At 45.5% G+C, this 17,745-nt stretch overlaps 1 long non-coding RNA gene across 1 annotated transcript; it reads left to right on the top strand.

Moving 5' to 3' along the window:
- Positions 1–11,265: 11,265 nt before the first annotated feature.
- On the top strand, positions 11,266–14,951 carry LOC309854717. Its single transcript, XR_014306378.1, has 3 exons — positions 11,266–11,918; positions 12,833–12,932; positions 13,286–14,951. It is a non-coding gene; the product is annotated as an uncharacterized lncRNA (long non-coding RNA).
- The last annotated feature ends 2,794 nt before the right edge of the window (positions 14,952–17,745 follow it).

The raw sequence follows: 17,745 nt of genomic DNA, 5'->3' as shown, positions 1-17,745 counted from the left end.
AAGGAAAACGGTGCTTTAACTTTTTGAACAATTTTAATCTTCTCAGCACACTGCCCTCCCTCCATCCCCAGCCACTTCCCACATCTTGGCTTTCTGGAAAAATATACCATTGTGAACATTAAAACCTGTTGAACAAAAAACACGTAAACTCTTTCCCCTTGAGAAACTCTATTTGCAACATTTTTCAACTCTCAACAGTACGTAGATGCAACCACACACATCTGAATTTGAATCGTAAGTCCCTTGGCTCTCTGGCTTTTTTCTTGGGTTGTTTTTAGTGGTTTTCTTGTCATGACGTCCAATGTAATGGCTGCACGTGTCAGGATTCTTTGAATAGCAATCAACAGAGACCCTTATCTACTCTCTTAAAATATAAGCACAATGGGGACACCTGCCTGGCGAAGTTGGTAAGGCATGTGGTTCTTGATCTCAGGGTCAAGAGTTTGAGCCCTGTGTTGGGGGCAGAGTTTACTCTAAAAAATAATAAAAAATCAGAAGAATGTACTGCCCCACAAAATTAGTAAACCCAGTGACAGAGCAAACTTCAGCTGAGACCTGAGAGAGTAGCTCAGCCAGCGTTCCAATGATCTCATTCCTTTTAAACTCTCTTTTTAAAAAAAAAAAAAAAAAATTTATTAAATTGAGCTTTGCACCAAATAGCATTATGCCACAAAATCTCTATGTATTTTCTTTTGAAACCTGTGTTGCATAATTTCTTCTTTTTAAGTTTATTTATTTGTTTTTTTTAGTAATCTCCACACCCAACACGGGGCTTGAACTCACAATCCTGAAATCAAGAGTCATACATGCTTCTGACTGAGCCAACCAGGTGCCCCTCTTTTGAAATATCTTTGTCTTCTCTAAAACCAACTTCGAACCAAGTCTGTAGAGGCGTTCAGAACACGACACCCCAAAATATGCTGCTGTTGGGGTGGAAAATTTTTCACTTGACCCTTCTAGGTTCTTTGGACAGTCTAGTAATAAAATGACATATAAAGAAGATTAAAAGGAGAAAAACAAATTTAATTTTGTATATACAGGAGTCCCATTAAAAATAGGGGACCCCAGGGCTGCCTGGGTGACTTGGTCAGTTACGAGTCTGGCTCTTGGTTTCAGCTCAGGATATAGTCTCAGGGTCCTGAGACTGAGTCCCACATTGGGAGTCTGCTTGGGATTCTCTCCCTCTCTCTCCCCCTCTACCCCGTCTGCTTGCACTCTCTCTAAATAATAAGTAAGCTTTTTTTTTTCTTTTTTTAAAGTGAGACCCCAAAGCAGCCAGGCAGCTGAGACTTATATGCCATCCTGAGCTAAGGAATGCAATATGGGCCCAGGGCATCAAGAGGGAGAATGATTCACAGGAAAATAAGAAGAGCAGATGTTTGGTAATCAGAGAAGCTGGGTAAAAATTCATCTCTGGTAATTAGCCTCTTTCTGGGCCAGGCCCCCCATCTAAATTCTTGTAGGCAGTCAAGGAAGAGGTAAAAGTTTTTCTTGAGTCTGCTAGGTCTTGATTGCCTTCAGCTCAAAATAATGCACCTGCCAAAGTGGCACCTTTGGAGGTGGCATATTTCACTCCAATTCACCACGTTGCCATATTGATTACCTTGCACTGAAGGCACTTGAGAAGCAGCAGATGCGGGAAGAGCTCTTTGACCTCTCTTTCTATCTAAAACCAAGTCATAAAATTTTGCATGGGAAAGGTACCCTCTCTGCACCAGGAGGAGGAGAACATTCTTATCTCATAAACTGGGCATCAGCACCAATGTGGATCTGCACAAACCAACCTGCTAACATCACCCCTGTCTGCCAGTAGCTTCCTCTATAGTCTCACACTTTACTGCCCCTAGCCTGAGCCCCTTTGTCTCCTGTTACATACCCATAACTTACTGCTTTTTGTGAACTTTTGGGTCTAATGGCTTCTTGGGGTCTTCATCTTCCTACTGAAGACTCCCATGGGGGTGACTGGGTAGCTCAGTCATTAAGCGTCTGCCTTTGGCTCAGGTCCTGATCCCAGGGTCCTGGGATCGAGCCCCGCATCAGGCTCCCTGCTCCACGGGAAGCCTGCTTCTCCCTCTCCCACTCCCCCTGCTTGTGTTCCTGCTCTTGCTATCTCTGTCAAATAAATAAATAAAATCTTTTTTAAAATAAAAAATAAATTTAAAAAAGAATCTCATGTACGCATAAAAATATTACATACAATGTGTATGATTTTCTCTTATTAATCTATCTTGTGAGAATTTAATTCTTACAGAACCTAAGAGGGTACAGCAAAGTACCGCCCCCACCCCAAACACATCTGCCTCCAAGTGTGGTCACAAGATGGCTGCCACGATATCCAGGACTACAGTCTTTGTCCCAATTCAAAGAAGCCACTTTGCCTGCATTTTTTTGGGAAAGGGGAAGAAACCTCTTTCCCAGAATTCACCAGCCACTAATTGCCTCTTGTAGGTCAATTCTGGTCACATCTACATATATTCTTAAGATAATCAAAAGTCCTGGGAAATGAAACAGTTTGGGATGATTATGTTAAACTGGATGGGTACAACCCCCAAATCTGTAGGTGGGCTCCATCTCACCTAAACTGTCTGGCTAATTTTGATCAAGGAAATCCAGTGGGCTGAGGCCAGTGGGAAGGCATGGGTGCTGGGTAATGAGCAAGAAGTTCAGTTATAATAGCTCAACTTTAACAATTATGAAATTCTTTAGACCGTATCTCTGCCTTCTAAAACATATTGGGACAAAAAAAACTTAAATATTGGTAGAAAGCTTTGTAAAAGTACTCCTATTCATATCACATGTGAATGAGGGAGAAATGCTGTCCTTGTTTTACCATAGATTGCCTCTCATTTCTTCCTAGAATACGCAAGTCATAAAAAAGTCTTTTTTTTTTTTCTTTTAAGTCATCAAATGACCCAGCTGGTCCTGTGCCCTTTTCCCCTCTTAAATCTGTTTCAGTGCCATGTGGTCACAACTCTTTTCACTGGTTTTCTTCTTAATTTATTTGGTGGAAATATCTGAAATCATTTCTCATTGATAAGAAAGATTAGATGGTATCTTGGCTAGTCCGGGGATGCCAAGAGTTCAGGATGAAGGTGAAAAATGAGTTTATGGGCATTATTGAGAAAATATGGGTAGGTGGCTGAACTCATAGGCACCAAGCCTGGAATAGTATTTACTAGGAGAGACCACAGATTTGGGGCAATGACAAATGTGTGACTTTTTTCCCCTCCAGCCCTCATTGACTACTCAAAGCCAGATAGGAGACCAGGAAATGAGCCCTAGCCTCTGGACTTACCAGTTTTGTGGCTGAGGATACATTAGGCTTCCCCTTGATATGTGACCTTGGGCTGTCCTTTAAGTCTTGTGGGCATAGCCCTTTGATAGGATATACTACCTCAGCCCAGTTCCACCACATCAGCATTCTGCCAGTTTATTCTTTTCATTCTTAGCTATAATCAGCTTCTGTAACCCAAATAGACTCTTTCCACAGGAAGCCAACTTCCTCCCTAGGAGGCCAGTCTATGAAGGAAGCAGTCTCTAGACAAGTTTATCCTTGCCTCTCAGTCCACCTGATTTCAAAGGATAGATGCTTTGTGCCATATTCTCTTCCACCAGTGGACTTGTATGCATACCCGTTGAACCCATAGGATTGTGAAGCTATTGTCTGGCTTTCTGTAGGAGATATTGGAAAATGATTAGAAAGGCAAGTAGGAGAAGGAAGATCCTAACACTTGAAGTCCCCCCACAAAAGCCAGGGATCCAGGGATCCCAGAAGAGACAAGAGAAGAGGTTCCAGGCTGATCATCAGTCATTCTACCTGTTTCTAGATAAAGGAATCCAACTGCTCTACCTTACTACCTGTGTTGAATCAAACATAATACAGTTTGGTCAGGGTACAGTCCACCCCTTGGCTGGCCACCAAAAGATAGTAAGAAACAATTCTGTTGTCTAAGATCACTTTGACCAAGACATCCAGACTGGCTTGCTTGGACCCTAAGACTTGAGCCACTTCACTGGCAACTTGGTCTAACGGAGTCAGAGTTCCCAAAGGGATCTCACTAGTTAATTAATACTCCCCAACTGCCAACCCAGAAATGAAGCTCCACATAAAGTTGCAGTATCATATACAAAAACCAATTCCAGGCCTGAGGATGTTTGTAGATCCCTGGAGGGCATCCTAGAAAACTTGGAGAGCTCACCACAGAGTAATGAAATGGACGCCCCAGAGTAGTCACTCCAGAGTGATGATCAGATGCACTAAAGGAAGCCTGGAGTTGACTATTTTCCAGATAGTTAAAACTGCCCAAGGATACATGTTCCATTCCAGGAAGTCATAATCATTCATGACCACTGCTTCTGCTGGTTGGCATAAGATCTGAGTGTAGCCAGATAAGACTGAATATGTACCTGTGACTGGAGAGTGTGTAGACCTGGAAAGAAGACAAGGTGCTCTGAAGACCCCTTAAGGCCCTGGGACTGAGGTCCATTCTTGGTGTTTTCCCTGATAGGCAGTGGGCAGGGTGGCGCAATGAATTATGGCAAGGGGCCAGGGCAGCTGGAAGCTGACCTCAGCATGGTGGCCAACTTTCTCCCTCCACGTGTGGGTCCAATCTGATGTCCCAACTTGGAGACCAATATCCCCTCTCTCAAATAATCAATACAGTGACTTTTCTATGTTTGGATTAGGCTGTACACTCACATACACCATATAAAGCATTCAGCTTGTGTTTGGAGGCATGCCAAAGAGAAATGGCTGCTTTTCACATACGAGAGCCCCATTCTGGGCAACGAGACATGTATTCTGTGACAAGTGAGGCCTGGGAGAACAGCAGATTCCTATCTCCCATTCAAATTCAGGACAGACGGAACATAGGTCTCATAGGTTTCCCCGGTGGAAATCAGGGCAGAATCTGATGAGGAAAAACACATACTAAAGTCCTGGCATATAAGGGAAGCCATTTCAGATTTAGAATTCTTTCTAAGTCAGCATGACTGTACCTAAACTTTATTTAAACCAAGAGCCCACTTGATGGCTGGCCAAGCATGCGTTGTACATCTGCTTTGCAAATGAGTAGCTTAAGGGAAACATCCTGTCCTTCAGACACTGATCAATACCCCTACTCCTTGCATTCCATGACGTTAAAACTTGTGATTCCTGCCTACATGTTAATCTATAATCTTTCTGAACTTTTACAAGAATGTACTCCTGACATGTAGACTTATGGCTCTTTCTGTAAAAAGTATATATAGCCTATAAAAAGTGTTCATTTTCTGGAGCACTTTCTTCTCTCTGAAGATTGTATTTCATGGGCAGCTGTCCTATCTGGGCTCAAATAAAACTCTGTATTTTCTTATATTAGAGTTCTTTTGGGTCACTTCGTGTCAACATTTCTTTGCGTACTCAGCAGGATATCACAAAAACCCACCTGAGGCCACCTGAGGTCCTCTGGAATCTGGCACGTGGTACCAGCATGGTTCCCATGGGCCCTTCCAGCTTCTCAGCAACCTTTCGGTAGATTGGTAAGTTCTCCTGATATCCAGATATCCCTATTTCAACTTGATGGTCTTGACTTTTATTTGAGCCATTTTTAGACTGATTTTGTTTGTACTAGTTTAGACTGATTTTTTTGCATAATTTTCTAACTAGGAAATTTGGGGCGGGAGCTAAAACAGGGGTTGGCTAATTCATATTTGGTTTTGACTTGGCAAGAAAACTTCAAAGACTGGACAGTGCCCACTGGTTGAAAAATGAGAGACTGAATGATTCAGCTCCAAAGATAAAGGACACTGGCTCCTTCCAGTCAAAAGTTGTCCTTGGGTGACTGAGAACTTAGCAGAAGGGTCTGAGGTTATTCCTGAAGACAAGCAGTCCTGTAGGAAATTCCATCTTCTACACACAGTAAATAAAGTTTGGTTCATGGGGCGCCTGGGTGGCTCAGTGGGTTAAGCCGCTGCCTTTGGCTCAGGTCATGATCTCAGGGTCCTGGGATCGAGTCCCGCGTCGGGCTCTCTGCTCAGCAGGGAGCCTGCTTCCTTCTCTCTCTCTCTCTGCCTGCCTCTCAGTGTACTTGTAATTTCTCTCTGTCAAATAAATAAATAAAATCTTAAAAAAAAAAAAAGTTTGGTTCATGCAGAGATGCACATATAGGGATGCGTCATCGGGTGCTCAGAGCCCCCAGTTTGATTTTGGATGACCGACGGGAGACACCGAGGTACCTAAGAGAGTGTTTCACACTCATAAACAGCATGCTTGGATCCATTACATTCTTCTCCATTCCCAAGAGAACTGTCCAGATTTTATACTAAAACTAAAACCAAAAGAAGACAGGGAATCATGCCTCCAAAGCTGAACAGCTCTCAAACGCACAACAGCCACCCACAGAAGCCCCGGCAGATTTTACGTATAACACATATGGAATTTCTACTTGCAAGTGTTTGACTGAACGGGAAAATTCAACAAAAGAGAATCTAAGTGCTAGATGGCCAAAATGGCCAAAATTTGATTTACCAAAAATAGTTTTCTCGAAAGCACAACTGGAAACAAAGCCAGCTATAAAATTAAACAAATGGAATGAGGAGCTTATTTTAATTGGTATTTAAAATGTGGCAACGATGTCTTCCTTACAGGAAACTAATTAAAAAACTTTTAGAATCCATTGCTAAATTGAAGAAAACTTTGGAAACACCTGCCAGTAGCTCTTTTCCACCTTCACTCCGCTCTGCTCCTTTAGATCCGCTTCTTATTTTTTTAAAGATTTTATTTACTTATGTGACACAGAGAGAGAGAGCACAAGCAGAGAGAATGGGAGGCAGGGGGAGAAGCAGGTTTCCAGATGAACAGAGAGCCTGACGCGGGACTCGATCCCAGGACCCTGGGGATTATGACCTGAGCCAAAGGTAGACACTTAACTGACTGAGCCACCCAGGAGCCCCATTTATGTACTTATGTACTCTTCTTTCTGAACTCCTCTATCCTTGATGTACCTACTTGATTTCCACCTCCTTTCTCAAAGGAAGAAGTCCCCAAAACTCAAGGGATTAATATGGAGAGAGAGAAAGAGAGAGCACACAGGGGCAAGGGGCAGAGGGAGAGAGACAGAACCTCAGGCAGACTTCCCTGTGAGTGTGGATCTCTACACGGGGCTTGAACCCACCATCCCACAATCCGGATATCACAGCCCGAGGGGAAGCTAAGAGTTGGATGCTCAACCAACGGAGTCTTCACAAGACTTTACAAAGGAAAGAAAAGAGAAAAGCCATTAAAGTTATGCATGTACACTTACAAAAGCTTAATGGTCCCACTGAGAGGCCTTTCCAAAATCCAATCAAAGGCTTAAGAAGACCACCTCTGCTACTATTGTAAACAAACAAACAAACAAACAAAAAAACCCTGGGCATTTCAAGGGAGACTGTTTCACATTGAAATGGAACAGTGAGAACAATAAAATAAAAAAGAATAGGGATGCTCCCAGGGAAACCAGAGGGCTTTCCCTTTTGCCCTCACTAATACCTTAGGAGAAGACAAAAATCACTACCGGAGGGGAAACATCCAGGGCCCTAACAGACACTGGGGCTACCTTAACCTTTCTCAGCCTTACCTCCCCTCACTGCCCTCTCCCTGGAGTAACAATTCAGTTCAAATCATAGGGATTTCAAATCTGACAATTCAAGCCTTTGAATCAGAACCAGTAATTTTCCAGTTACGAAATCATGTCTTTTTATGGGCTGATCGTGTGCCAAATCATCTTATAGGGTAAGATCTTTTAGAAACATATAATGCTCAAACATTTCTCAAAAAGGCGAAATTCTTTTAGATTTTTAAAAAAATGATTTTATTTATTTATTTGTCAGAGAGAGAACACAGGAGGCAGAGTGGCAGGCAGGGGGAGAGGGAGAAGCAGGTTCCCCGCCGAGCAAGGAGGCCGATGTAGGACTTGATCTCAGGATACTGGGATCACGTCCTGAGCCGAAGGCAGCTGCTTAACTGACTGGGCCACCAGGCTTCCCTGAAATTCTTTTGGATTTATAAGACACTGATGAAGACCACGATCCGGTTTCTGAAAACTTAATTATTACAAAACAAGAAGATCCAACAACCCAACAGGAAGATAACCACTGATTTTTACAAATCTCCCCAAAACGATGGTCTTCTTCTCCTTCGGATATTGGAAAAATTAAATCAACAACTCCAATTAAAGTGACTGTTGATAGCACTAAACCATTACCTAATATTTGACAGTATCCACTCAAATGAGAACAAAATGCTTCTGTAATACTCCTTGATTTATTTTGTAACGAGTACTTTTTATTATAATGCTACTGCTATATGGTATAATACTAGCTTTGCAATTCGAACTGCCAGATGCTAAAAAAACAAAACAAAACAAAACAAAACTATACTAACATTGATACTGATGAGCAAATATTTGCGGAGACAGAATTACAACCACTATAAGAGGTCCTTTCTATAGAAACTAACTGGCCAGAGAAACTGTTACAGATAGTAACAGAAAATTTATTTACCATTTTAGCCAATCAGCTCAAACAGATCACAAAGCACAAATAACTAGATAAAGGAGGCAAACAGATACTCAAACTAATTAAAATAATCAAAATACCTGTAATAGATATTTTGGATTCTATTCTTTCTAATTCTGTATCTACTTCCCATTGTTTGCTCCAGGTATTATTAATTGGATTTTTACTACTACTTCTAAATTTATGCTAGAAATGTGTTGCTGGGTAAACTGGGGAGACCCTAGGACCCCTGAGGCCTCGACCCAGCCAGTTGCAAAGACATCACCAAAGGCTCTTGGTCTTGTCACAAGAAAGAACTCAAGGGAGTGGTGACATGGCAGGGGAAGGATACCGCAGGAAGGTACACTCTTGAGGTGTGTAGAGCCGGGGACACAGGAGAGAGGGAAAGAAAGCTGCATGCCCTGGGGGTTGGGTTACTATCTTTTACGGACAGTTGTTAAGGAGAGGGTGGAATATTCGTTACTCAGGGTGAGGATTTCTTGGAAGCAGAGTTTAGTGCTTTTTCTTCCATGTTTGGTCAGGGGCTTCCGCCTACCTCAGCCACCTTGCGCCTGTCCGGTTTCATCTGGCTACTTCCGGTTTTATTTCAGACTGGTACCAGGACAAGCCTCTGACTTTCCTGGATAGCTGGCCCTGACTTCTTTTTTGGCCTCCAGGCAACCTGTGAGAACCGAACTAACTGCCTCAAAGGGATGTTACAAAAATGCAAAGGCGAAAACTTACCACAAAGCACACATAAGTTTGCATTACAATTCAGTCTCGCTGAAAAAAATATATCATCAATTGCATAGCCTATGAAAGACCACACTGTTGACTCCCCAACGTACTCCTGGGCAATCTACGCCGGGCCTAGCGGGCAGAGCAAGATGGAGTCACTCATGTCAAGCAGTGACTTCAGTCAAGCAATGATGCAAGTAACAAGGGCACAGCAGCTAAGACCAGAGGTGGTGCTGAAACTAGCACCAGCCAAGGACACACTCAGAACCGATCAACCAACAGAATCAGAGGAGGTCTGCAAAGCCCAGGACTGATTAAATCCCTTTGAAAAAGGGAGGATTTATGCAGGAAACTGGCAAACACTCTAGACACTGACCCTTTCGCATCTGACCACATCAAAAAGGCAGCTGAAGGTTGTGCCCAGGTGATCTCTGAACACAACAGAGATCCTCTGTTGCCGGGCCACCCAGACCAGCCGAGTCTTCAGCTCAATTACATGCTCACAGACCCACTTGGAGTTTGGTTTGTTAACTTCTTATCCGCCCACCCCGCTCTATCTTATCTTCTTTGTTCTGTGACTTGTCCTTTGCTTTGCTTTGTATGACGCGTAAGAAGCCAAGTGAAAACACCCCGCGAAAGTCACTGAGACTGGAATCCTGAACCTACTTTATAATCACATTAACCTGGCTATAGGACTGAATAAAGCTGATGTTGTGGAAAGATACAATGTGTGTGTGTGCGTGTGTGTGTATGTGTGTGCGTGCGCCTTCCTAGATAGCATGCAGTGTGTGTGTGTGTGTGTGTGTGTGTGTGTGTGTGTGCCATTCTAGATAGCATACTCTTGACAGCCAGCATCAAGGGACACGATGCAACCAGGGCAGAAAAGCCATCATCCTGGCATCCAAGGGGACCCACAGTGACCGGCGCCAACGGGACTCCTTTGCATATACTTACTTTACAATTAGAAGAAGAATATAGACCTCATGAAAAAGCTCCCCAACCTAAGGGGGACATAAAATCCTGGCTCTCATCCTACCCAAATGCCTGGGCAGAAACAGGAGGAATGGGATTAGCTATCCAGCAACCCCCCCATTCACATACAACAGCCATCCCTGTCAATGTTAGACAATATCTTATGTCTAACGAGGCTTATCAAGGCATTAGACCGCAATACAGCGGCTATTAGACCAGGGCATTTTGGCCCCATGTCGGTCTCCCTGGAATACTCCTCTACTACCTGTCAAGAAACCTGGTACAAATGACTACCGGCCGGTCCAGGACCTAAGAGAGGTCAATAAACAAGTAGAAGACATCCACCCTACTGTGCCTAACCCTTATAACCTACTTAGCACCTTGCCTCCAACCCACTCCTGGTATACCGTCCTAGATCTAAAAGACGCTTTCTTCTGTTTAAGATTAAGTCCCCAGAGTCAACCCATTTTTGCATTCGAGTGGAAGGACCCAGAATTGGGAATCTCTGGTCAGTTAACCTGGACAAGGCTGCTACAAGGATTTAAGAACAGCCCCACGTTATTCAACGAGGCCCTTCACCAGGACCTGGCCGATTTCCGGGTAAGGCATCCCTCCCTGATCTTACTCCAATATGTCGATGACATCTTACTGGCAGCAACAAACGAGGAGGACTGTCAAACAGGTACTGGGGACCTCCTACGAACCCTTGGCCAAATGGGATACAGGGCATCCGCAAAGAAGGCCCAGATTTGCCAGACTAAGGTCACCTACCTAGGTTAGGAATTGCATAACGTCCAGCGATGGTTAACGGCCGCAAGGAAAGAGACTATATCCAGCATTCCAACGCCCCAAACCCACAGGCAATTGCGGGAATTCCTAGGGACGGCGGGCTTCTGTAGACTATGGATCCCTGGGTTTGCAGAAATAGCGGCTCCCCTGTACCCCTTGACCAAGCAGGATGCCCCTTTCATCTAGACCGAACAACAACAGCAGGCATTCGATCATATTAAACAAGCGCTCCTCAAGACCCCAGCGTTAGGCCTGCCGGACATAACTAAACCCTTTGACCTGTTTGTCGATGAAAAACAAGGGTTTGCTAAGGGGGGTTCTAACTCAAAAACTAGGGCCTTGGAGACGCCCTATCGCCTACCTCTCTAAGAAGTTAGACCCCGTGGCAGCAGGATGGCCACCATGCCTAAAAATGATAGCAGCCATAGCGGTCCTAATCAAGGATGCAACCAAATTGACTTTGGGACAGCCTTTAACAATCCTGGCTCCACACACAGTGGAATCTTTAATTCGCCAACCCCCAGACCGCTGGCTATCTAATGCTCACCTTACTCACTATCAGTTCCTCCTCCTGGACACAGACAGAATCCAGTTCGGACCTGTGGTGACTCTCAACCCCGCAACTCTCCTACCCACCCCTGGGGAGGTCCCCTTGCATGATTGCCACCAGATCCTTGCGGAAACGCATGGGACACGACCTGACCTAACTGACCAGCCCATGGAGGATGCGGACCTGACCTGGTACACGGATGGCAGTAGCTACCTGTAGGATGGAGAATGACGGGCAGGAGCCGCCATCACGACCGACTCTCAAATTGTGTGGGCAAGTGCACTACCAGGAGGCACTTCAGCACAACGGGCCGAGCTAATCGCCTTAACCCAGGCCCTCCAACTGGCAGAAGGTAAGAGACTTAATGTTTACACAGATAGCAGATACGCCTTTGCCACCGCCCATATTCATGGGGAAATTTATCGGAGGAGGGGACTACTGACCTCTGACGGAAAAGAAGTTAAAAATAAAACTGAAATATTGGCCCTACTAAAGGCCTTATTTCTTCCCAAAAAGCTGAGCATAATGCACTGCCCAGGCCATCAAAAAGGAAATAGCCCGGGACGCCTGGGTGGCTCAGTTGGTCAAGCAGCTGCCTTCGGCTCAGGTCATGATCCCAGCGTCCTGGGATCGAGTCCCACATCGGGCTCTTTGTTCAGCAGGGAGCCTGCTTCTCCCTCTGCCTCTGCCTGCCATTCTGTCTGCCTGTGCTCTCTCTCTTCCCCTCTCTCTCTCTGATAAATAAAATTAAAAAAAAAAAAAAAAAGGAAATAGCCCAGAGGCCAAAGGAAATCGCTTGGCCGATGAAGCAGCCCGACGGGCAGCTTTAGGGCCTCAACTATTGACTGTTACCATCCTCACTGGGACAGAGGAAACCAATGACGCCCCCGTTTGGAATTATGAAGAAACTGATTTAGACATCATGCAGAGGTTGGGGGCCAATTACAACCCGGCCCTAAACCGATGGGAATATCAAGGAAAAGCCATAATGCCCATTAAAATGGCAAAGGAACTAATAAATCACCTCCATCGGCTGACTCATCTAAGTGCAAACAAAATGAAATCTTTAATGGATAGGGCCAATTTAGAAAACTATTTCCCCAAACGAAACTTCCTCCTTCGACAAGTGGTCGCAAATTGCACAGCATGTGCCCAAGTCAATCCTGGAAAAACTAGTATCGGACCAGGAGTCCGAGTACGTGGTCACCGCCCTGGCACACATTGGGAAATTGACTTTACCGAAATCAAACCTGGCATGTATCTTAGTTTTTCTAGACACATTTTCAGGATGGGCAGAGGCCTTCCCCACCAAGAAGGAGACTGCCAACATAGTTGCTAAGAAGTTACTGGAGGAGATTTTCCCAAGGTATGGAATGCCTGAGGTACTGGGGTCAGACAATGGGCCTGCCTTTGTCTCCCAGGTAAGTCAGTCGGTGGCCAAGCTTTTGGGGATCAATTGGAAATTACATTGTGCTTATAGACCCCAAAGTTCAGGACAAGTAGAGAGAATGAATAGAACCATCAAGGAGGCTCTATCTAAATTACTGCTTGAAACTGGCTCTAAAGATTGGGTCCAGCTCCTGCCTTTAGCACTCTATAGGGCCAGAAACACTCCTGGCCCTCACGGTCTGACACCCTTCGAAATCCTCTATGGTGCTCCCCCTCCAGCTCTCACGTTCTTTACTTTTCTCTACTCACTCCCCTTGCCCCTCCATACAGGCCCATCTGCAAGCTTTGCAGCTGGTGCAACAAGAAGTCTGGAAACCCCTGGCAGCCGCCTACCAGGAAGAACTTAACATCCCGTCACGACCCCATCCCTACAAAATCGGGGATACTGTCTGGGTCCGCAGGCATCGAGCCACGAACCTTGAACCCCGCTGGAAAGGACCTCATACGGTGCTCCTAACACCACCCACGGCGCTAAAAGTTGACGGGATTGCAGCCTGGATCCACGCCTCCCATGTGAAGGCGGCACACCCGGACGGACAGACCGAACATCATCAGAACTCGGAATGGACCGTCCAACGCTCCCCAAACCCACTAAAGATAAGACTCGTTCGCCATTAGTTCTATTCTTTTGCTTATTCTCTCTCCTTTCCCCTATAAAAGGTACCAGTCCACATCTCTCCAAGCAATTAACCTGGCAGGTTCTCTCCCAAACGGGGAGAGTTATCTGGTCCAGTATGGCCCAACACACCCCTAATACATGGTGGCCTACCCTGTATCCGGATCTCTGTAAACTGGCTATGGGGTCTTGGGACATAGGTCAACACGATGATCCCCATAATCCACCGACATCCCCTACCAGTAGTGGAATGTCGCCCCCTAACCGGGGATGTGGAGACGGTCCACGACGCTCCAAACTTAGTGCACTCCCCTTTTATGTCTGCCCCGCGCCAAGAAATAATGCTGCTAGTGGACGGGCCTATAAATGTGGAGGCCCTGGTGACTTCTACTGCGCGGCCTGGGGATATGAAACTACAGGTGATGTCTATTGGAAACCCACCTTGCATTGGGATTTTATCACTGTAAAAGCCAACTACTCCCATGAGGTGGGAAATTTCTGGGACCGAGAAAACGACAGAAAACACTGTAAAAATGCATGGTGTCACCCCCTTAAGATTACCTTCACAGAGTCTGGAAAGAAAGCAGTCCACTGGACAAAAGGGTATAGCTGGGGCCTTAGACTCTATAAAAAAAATTATGATGAGGGACTCATATTTACTATAAAACTCTCTATAGAATCCCCCTCTGCCGCCATAGGGCCTAATCCGGTCCTGCCAGATCAGAGAGCCCCTAACCCTCATCCCAAGGGCCCCCGCCTACCACCCGCCGTCACCATCATCCCACCTGGCACAGCCCCCCCCCAGTGCTTCCTCATCAGTACCATCGGTTTCGGACAGACCTTCTCCTGGTACTGGAGATCGACTCCTTAACCTGATAACAGGGGCTTACCAAGCCCTCAATTATTCTAATCCCATTCTTGCTAAGGATTGTTGGCTCTGCCTAGTGTCAAGCCCCCCTTCTTATGAAGGTGTAGCTACAGCTGCTAACTTCATCAATCATACTCTCCCCCCACCACCACCTGTTCCTCTTCTCCTAGCCACAAGTTAACTCTCCCTGAAGTATCAGGTCAAGGACTATGTTTAGGCAAAATACCAACCTCCCATCAGACACTATGCAACACAACAACCACCATCACTCCCGGTAACTACTATTTAGAAGCCCCCAACGGAACCTATTGGGCATGTAACACCGGCTTGACTCCCTGTATTTCTGCCCAACTCCTAAATGCCGCCGCAGATTACTGTGTATTAGTCCAATTATGGCCTAGAATCACCTACCACAGTTCGGAGACTATCCTCAACTTCTATGAGGGTAAAAACAGATAACCCCCATATTACTAGGAATTGGGGGAATAGCGGCAGGTATCGGAACGGGAACCTCTGCCCTACTCCAAAGCAACCAGCTTATGCATTTGCAGGCCGCCATGACTGCTGATTTAGAAGCTATAGAAAAATCAATCACTGCCTTAGAAAAATCCTTAACCTCCCTCTCCGAGGTGGTTCTACAAAATAGGAGGGGACTAGACCTATTGTTCTTAAAAGAAGGAGGATTATGCGCAGCCCTCAAGGAGGAATGCTGCTTTTATGCTGATCATACTGGAATTGTTAGAGAAACCACGGATAAACTCAGAGAAAGACCAGCCCAAAGAAAAAAAGATTTTGAATCCCAACAGGGCTGGTTTGAAAGTTGGTTCAATCGATCTCCTTGGTTCACCACGTTACTGTCCACCATTTTAGGGCCCCTTATTATACTTCTACTAATTCTTTCAATCGGCCCTTGTATCTTAAATAAACTCGTACAGTTCATGAAAGATCGCTTGTCAGTAATCCAGACAATGGTGCTGACACAGCAATATCAACTAATTAAACAGACCGGCTCCTCAAATTGACTTACTTCAGGAACAAAGCGAATGGATATAAGATTCTATCCATGATAAAGAAAAAGGGGGGAATGAAAGAGCCCTCTCCCCTTGCTGAAGGATTGATTAAGTAACCTATTGTCCCCATAGCTGGATGGCAACACACACCAGGATGTCTATGGTCAACCGGCCTGTCAAAAGGGAAGACAAATGAGGAACAGAGTGTACCTGGGACTTTCCAGAGTGCTGAGGCAAGGCCCGCCAGAACAAACGGCTGTGTCCTTGCCTTGAACCCAACGCCTGACTATGCTTGATTTAAATTAACCAATCAGATCCCTGTAACCATGCATCTGCTTCTGTAAGCACGCTTCCCGCCACCCCAACCCTGCCCTATATAATCTGCTCCCCAACTTAGCCCGGCACGCTCAGTCCACAGGAGGCTGATGCGTCCGCAGGCGCCTGTGTAAACGATAAATCACCTCTTGCAACTTGCATCCAGTGGAGACATGGTGTCTGGTTCTTGGGTGCAGAGTAAGGGTCTTTCAATTTATGACTCTTTATGTTAAAAAAAAAAAACGAAACAAAACATATAACGCCATAAAAAGTGTTCATTCTTTCTTTCTTCTGAAGATCCTATTTTGCAGGCAGCTGTCCTATCTGGGCTCAAATTGAATGCCCAAATTCCGGGACCCCCAAAGACGACCATCAAAGTTCAGAGTCAAAGCCAAACAGCAAGGGTCATTTATTACGAGTTCGAACCCGGACCTCCACGCACTCGTTACTGGTGACGCTAAGAGGTCCCAAGCTCGGGATCACAACACCTTCTATGCATTAGTTTTGGGGAGGCAGGGACTTAGCATACATCATAGTATCTTGTAACAAATCACCACATACCGTGGGAAAATCATAAAGCAACTCTATAATATGACTGGCGCGCTACAGAGCGGGAAAAGGCTGGGAACAGATTACTGGTTAGGTCAAAGGGCTGTCGTTCTTCAAACTGTTTGGTTGGCGCCGCTAGGGTATGTGTCACCTCAGGATTGCCTGGGGTCTCCCTGTCAAGCCGCGGGGCGCCAGATGGTTATTATCTCTTGCACCCAGAACTGGGTGGGGGGGTCCGGGAGCGGTCATTCTGTCATGTCCAATTCTGGGTGGGGGTTTCTCTGACGCCAGATGGCTGTTATCTCTCAGCCCAGAGCCGGGTGGGGGGTCCGGGAGCAGCCACTCTGCCAGGTTCAATTCTGGGCAGGGGTTGTGTGGTTACAGAGTGCCTATAGAAAGTCTGCTGGTATTTTTCCATCTCCTCATGGGTTTGCAAGCGAAGGTACAGAAGCAGAAATAGTGGTAATGGTCATGATTTTATTCCCTACGCTTCTCAAAATAAAACTCTGTATTTTCTTCTTCTTCTTTTTTTTCTTCTTCTTCTTCTTTTAATTTATTTGATGGACAGAGATCACAAGTAGGCAGAGAGAGAGAGAGGAGGAAGCAGGATTCCCGCTGGACAAAGAGCCAGATGCAAGGCTCAATTCCAGGACCCTGAGATGATGACCTGAGCCAAAGGCAGAGGCTTTAACCCACTGAGCCACCCAGGCTCCCCTGTATTTTCTTCTTATACTGGGAGTTCTCTCCAGCCAACTTGCATCGATACATCCTAATGCGGAATGGTGAAGAGGTTTAAGAGAGGCAAGAGTTTTCCTAGACCTTCTTAGTGATGAAGTTTTGGAATGTAAGTGAGGTTCGGTGGGGTAGAGTCCAGAGCCAACGCCCAACAAAGAATTCTTGAGACGTCTTTGGTACAAAATACTTTATTAAAATGTGGCGACATGACCCCTGGACAGAAAGAGCTGCCACATAGGGGTTGTGAGGGGCAGCTAGATATATACTGTGGGTTGGGGGAGGTAAATTAAAGGGAGGGTTTGAAAGAACTTTCATATGCTAAAGAGGATGGAAAGATACCAGAGACTTTGCCATTGTCAGGTTAAGATTGTTTTTCCCTCTCTAGCAAGGTATTAACATTAAAATAGTTGGGAGATTCCTGGAAGAATGTTACACTTGGTGGTGGGGAGGGGGGTTCCAGGTCACAGGGGATCAGCTTCTGCTTTGCCCTCATCTAGTCTTCTGTTTCTTCTCATCATCAGAGCCATTGTCTGGCTGGATCTAAAAATGTCCTCAACACAGTGACAGCATACAAACTGCTGTCACATCTGTTTTACACGAGGCGGGAGCCTTCATAGGGAAATGAGGACCCCGAGAA

This window comes from Mustela nivalis (genome assembly GCF_964662115.1).
Source record: "Mustela nivalis genome assembly, chromosome: 19".
NCBI classification, from domain to species: domain Eukaryota; kingdom Metazoa; phylum Chordata; class Mammalia; order Carnivora; family Mustelidae; genus Mustela; species Mustela nivalis.
This window is presented reverse-complemented; position numbering and strand designations above follow the sequence as displayed.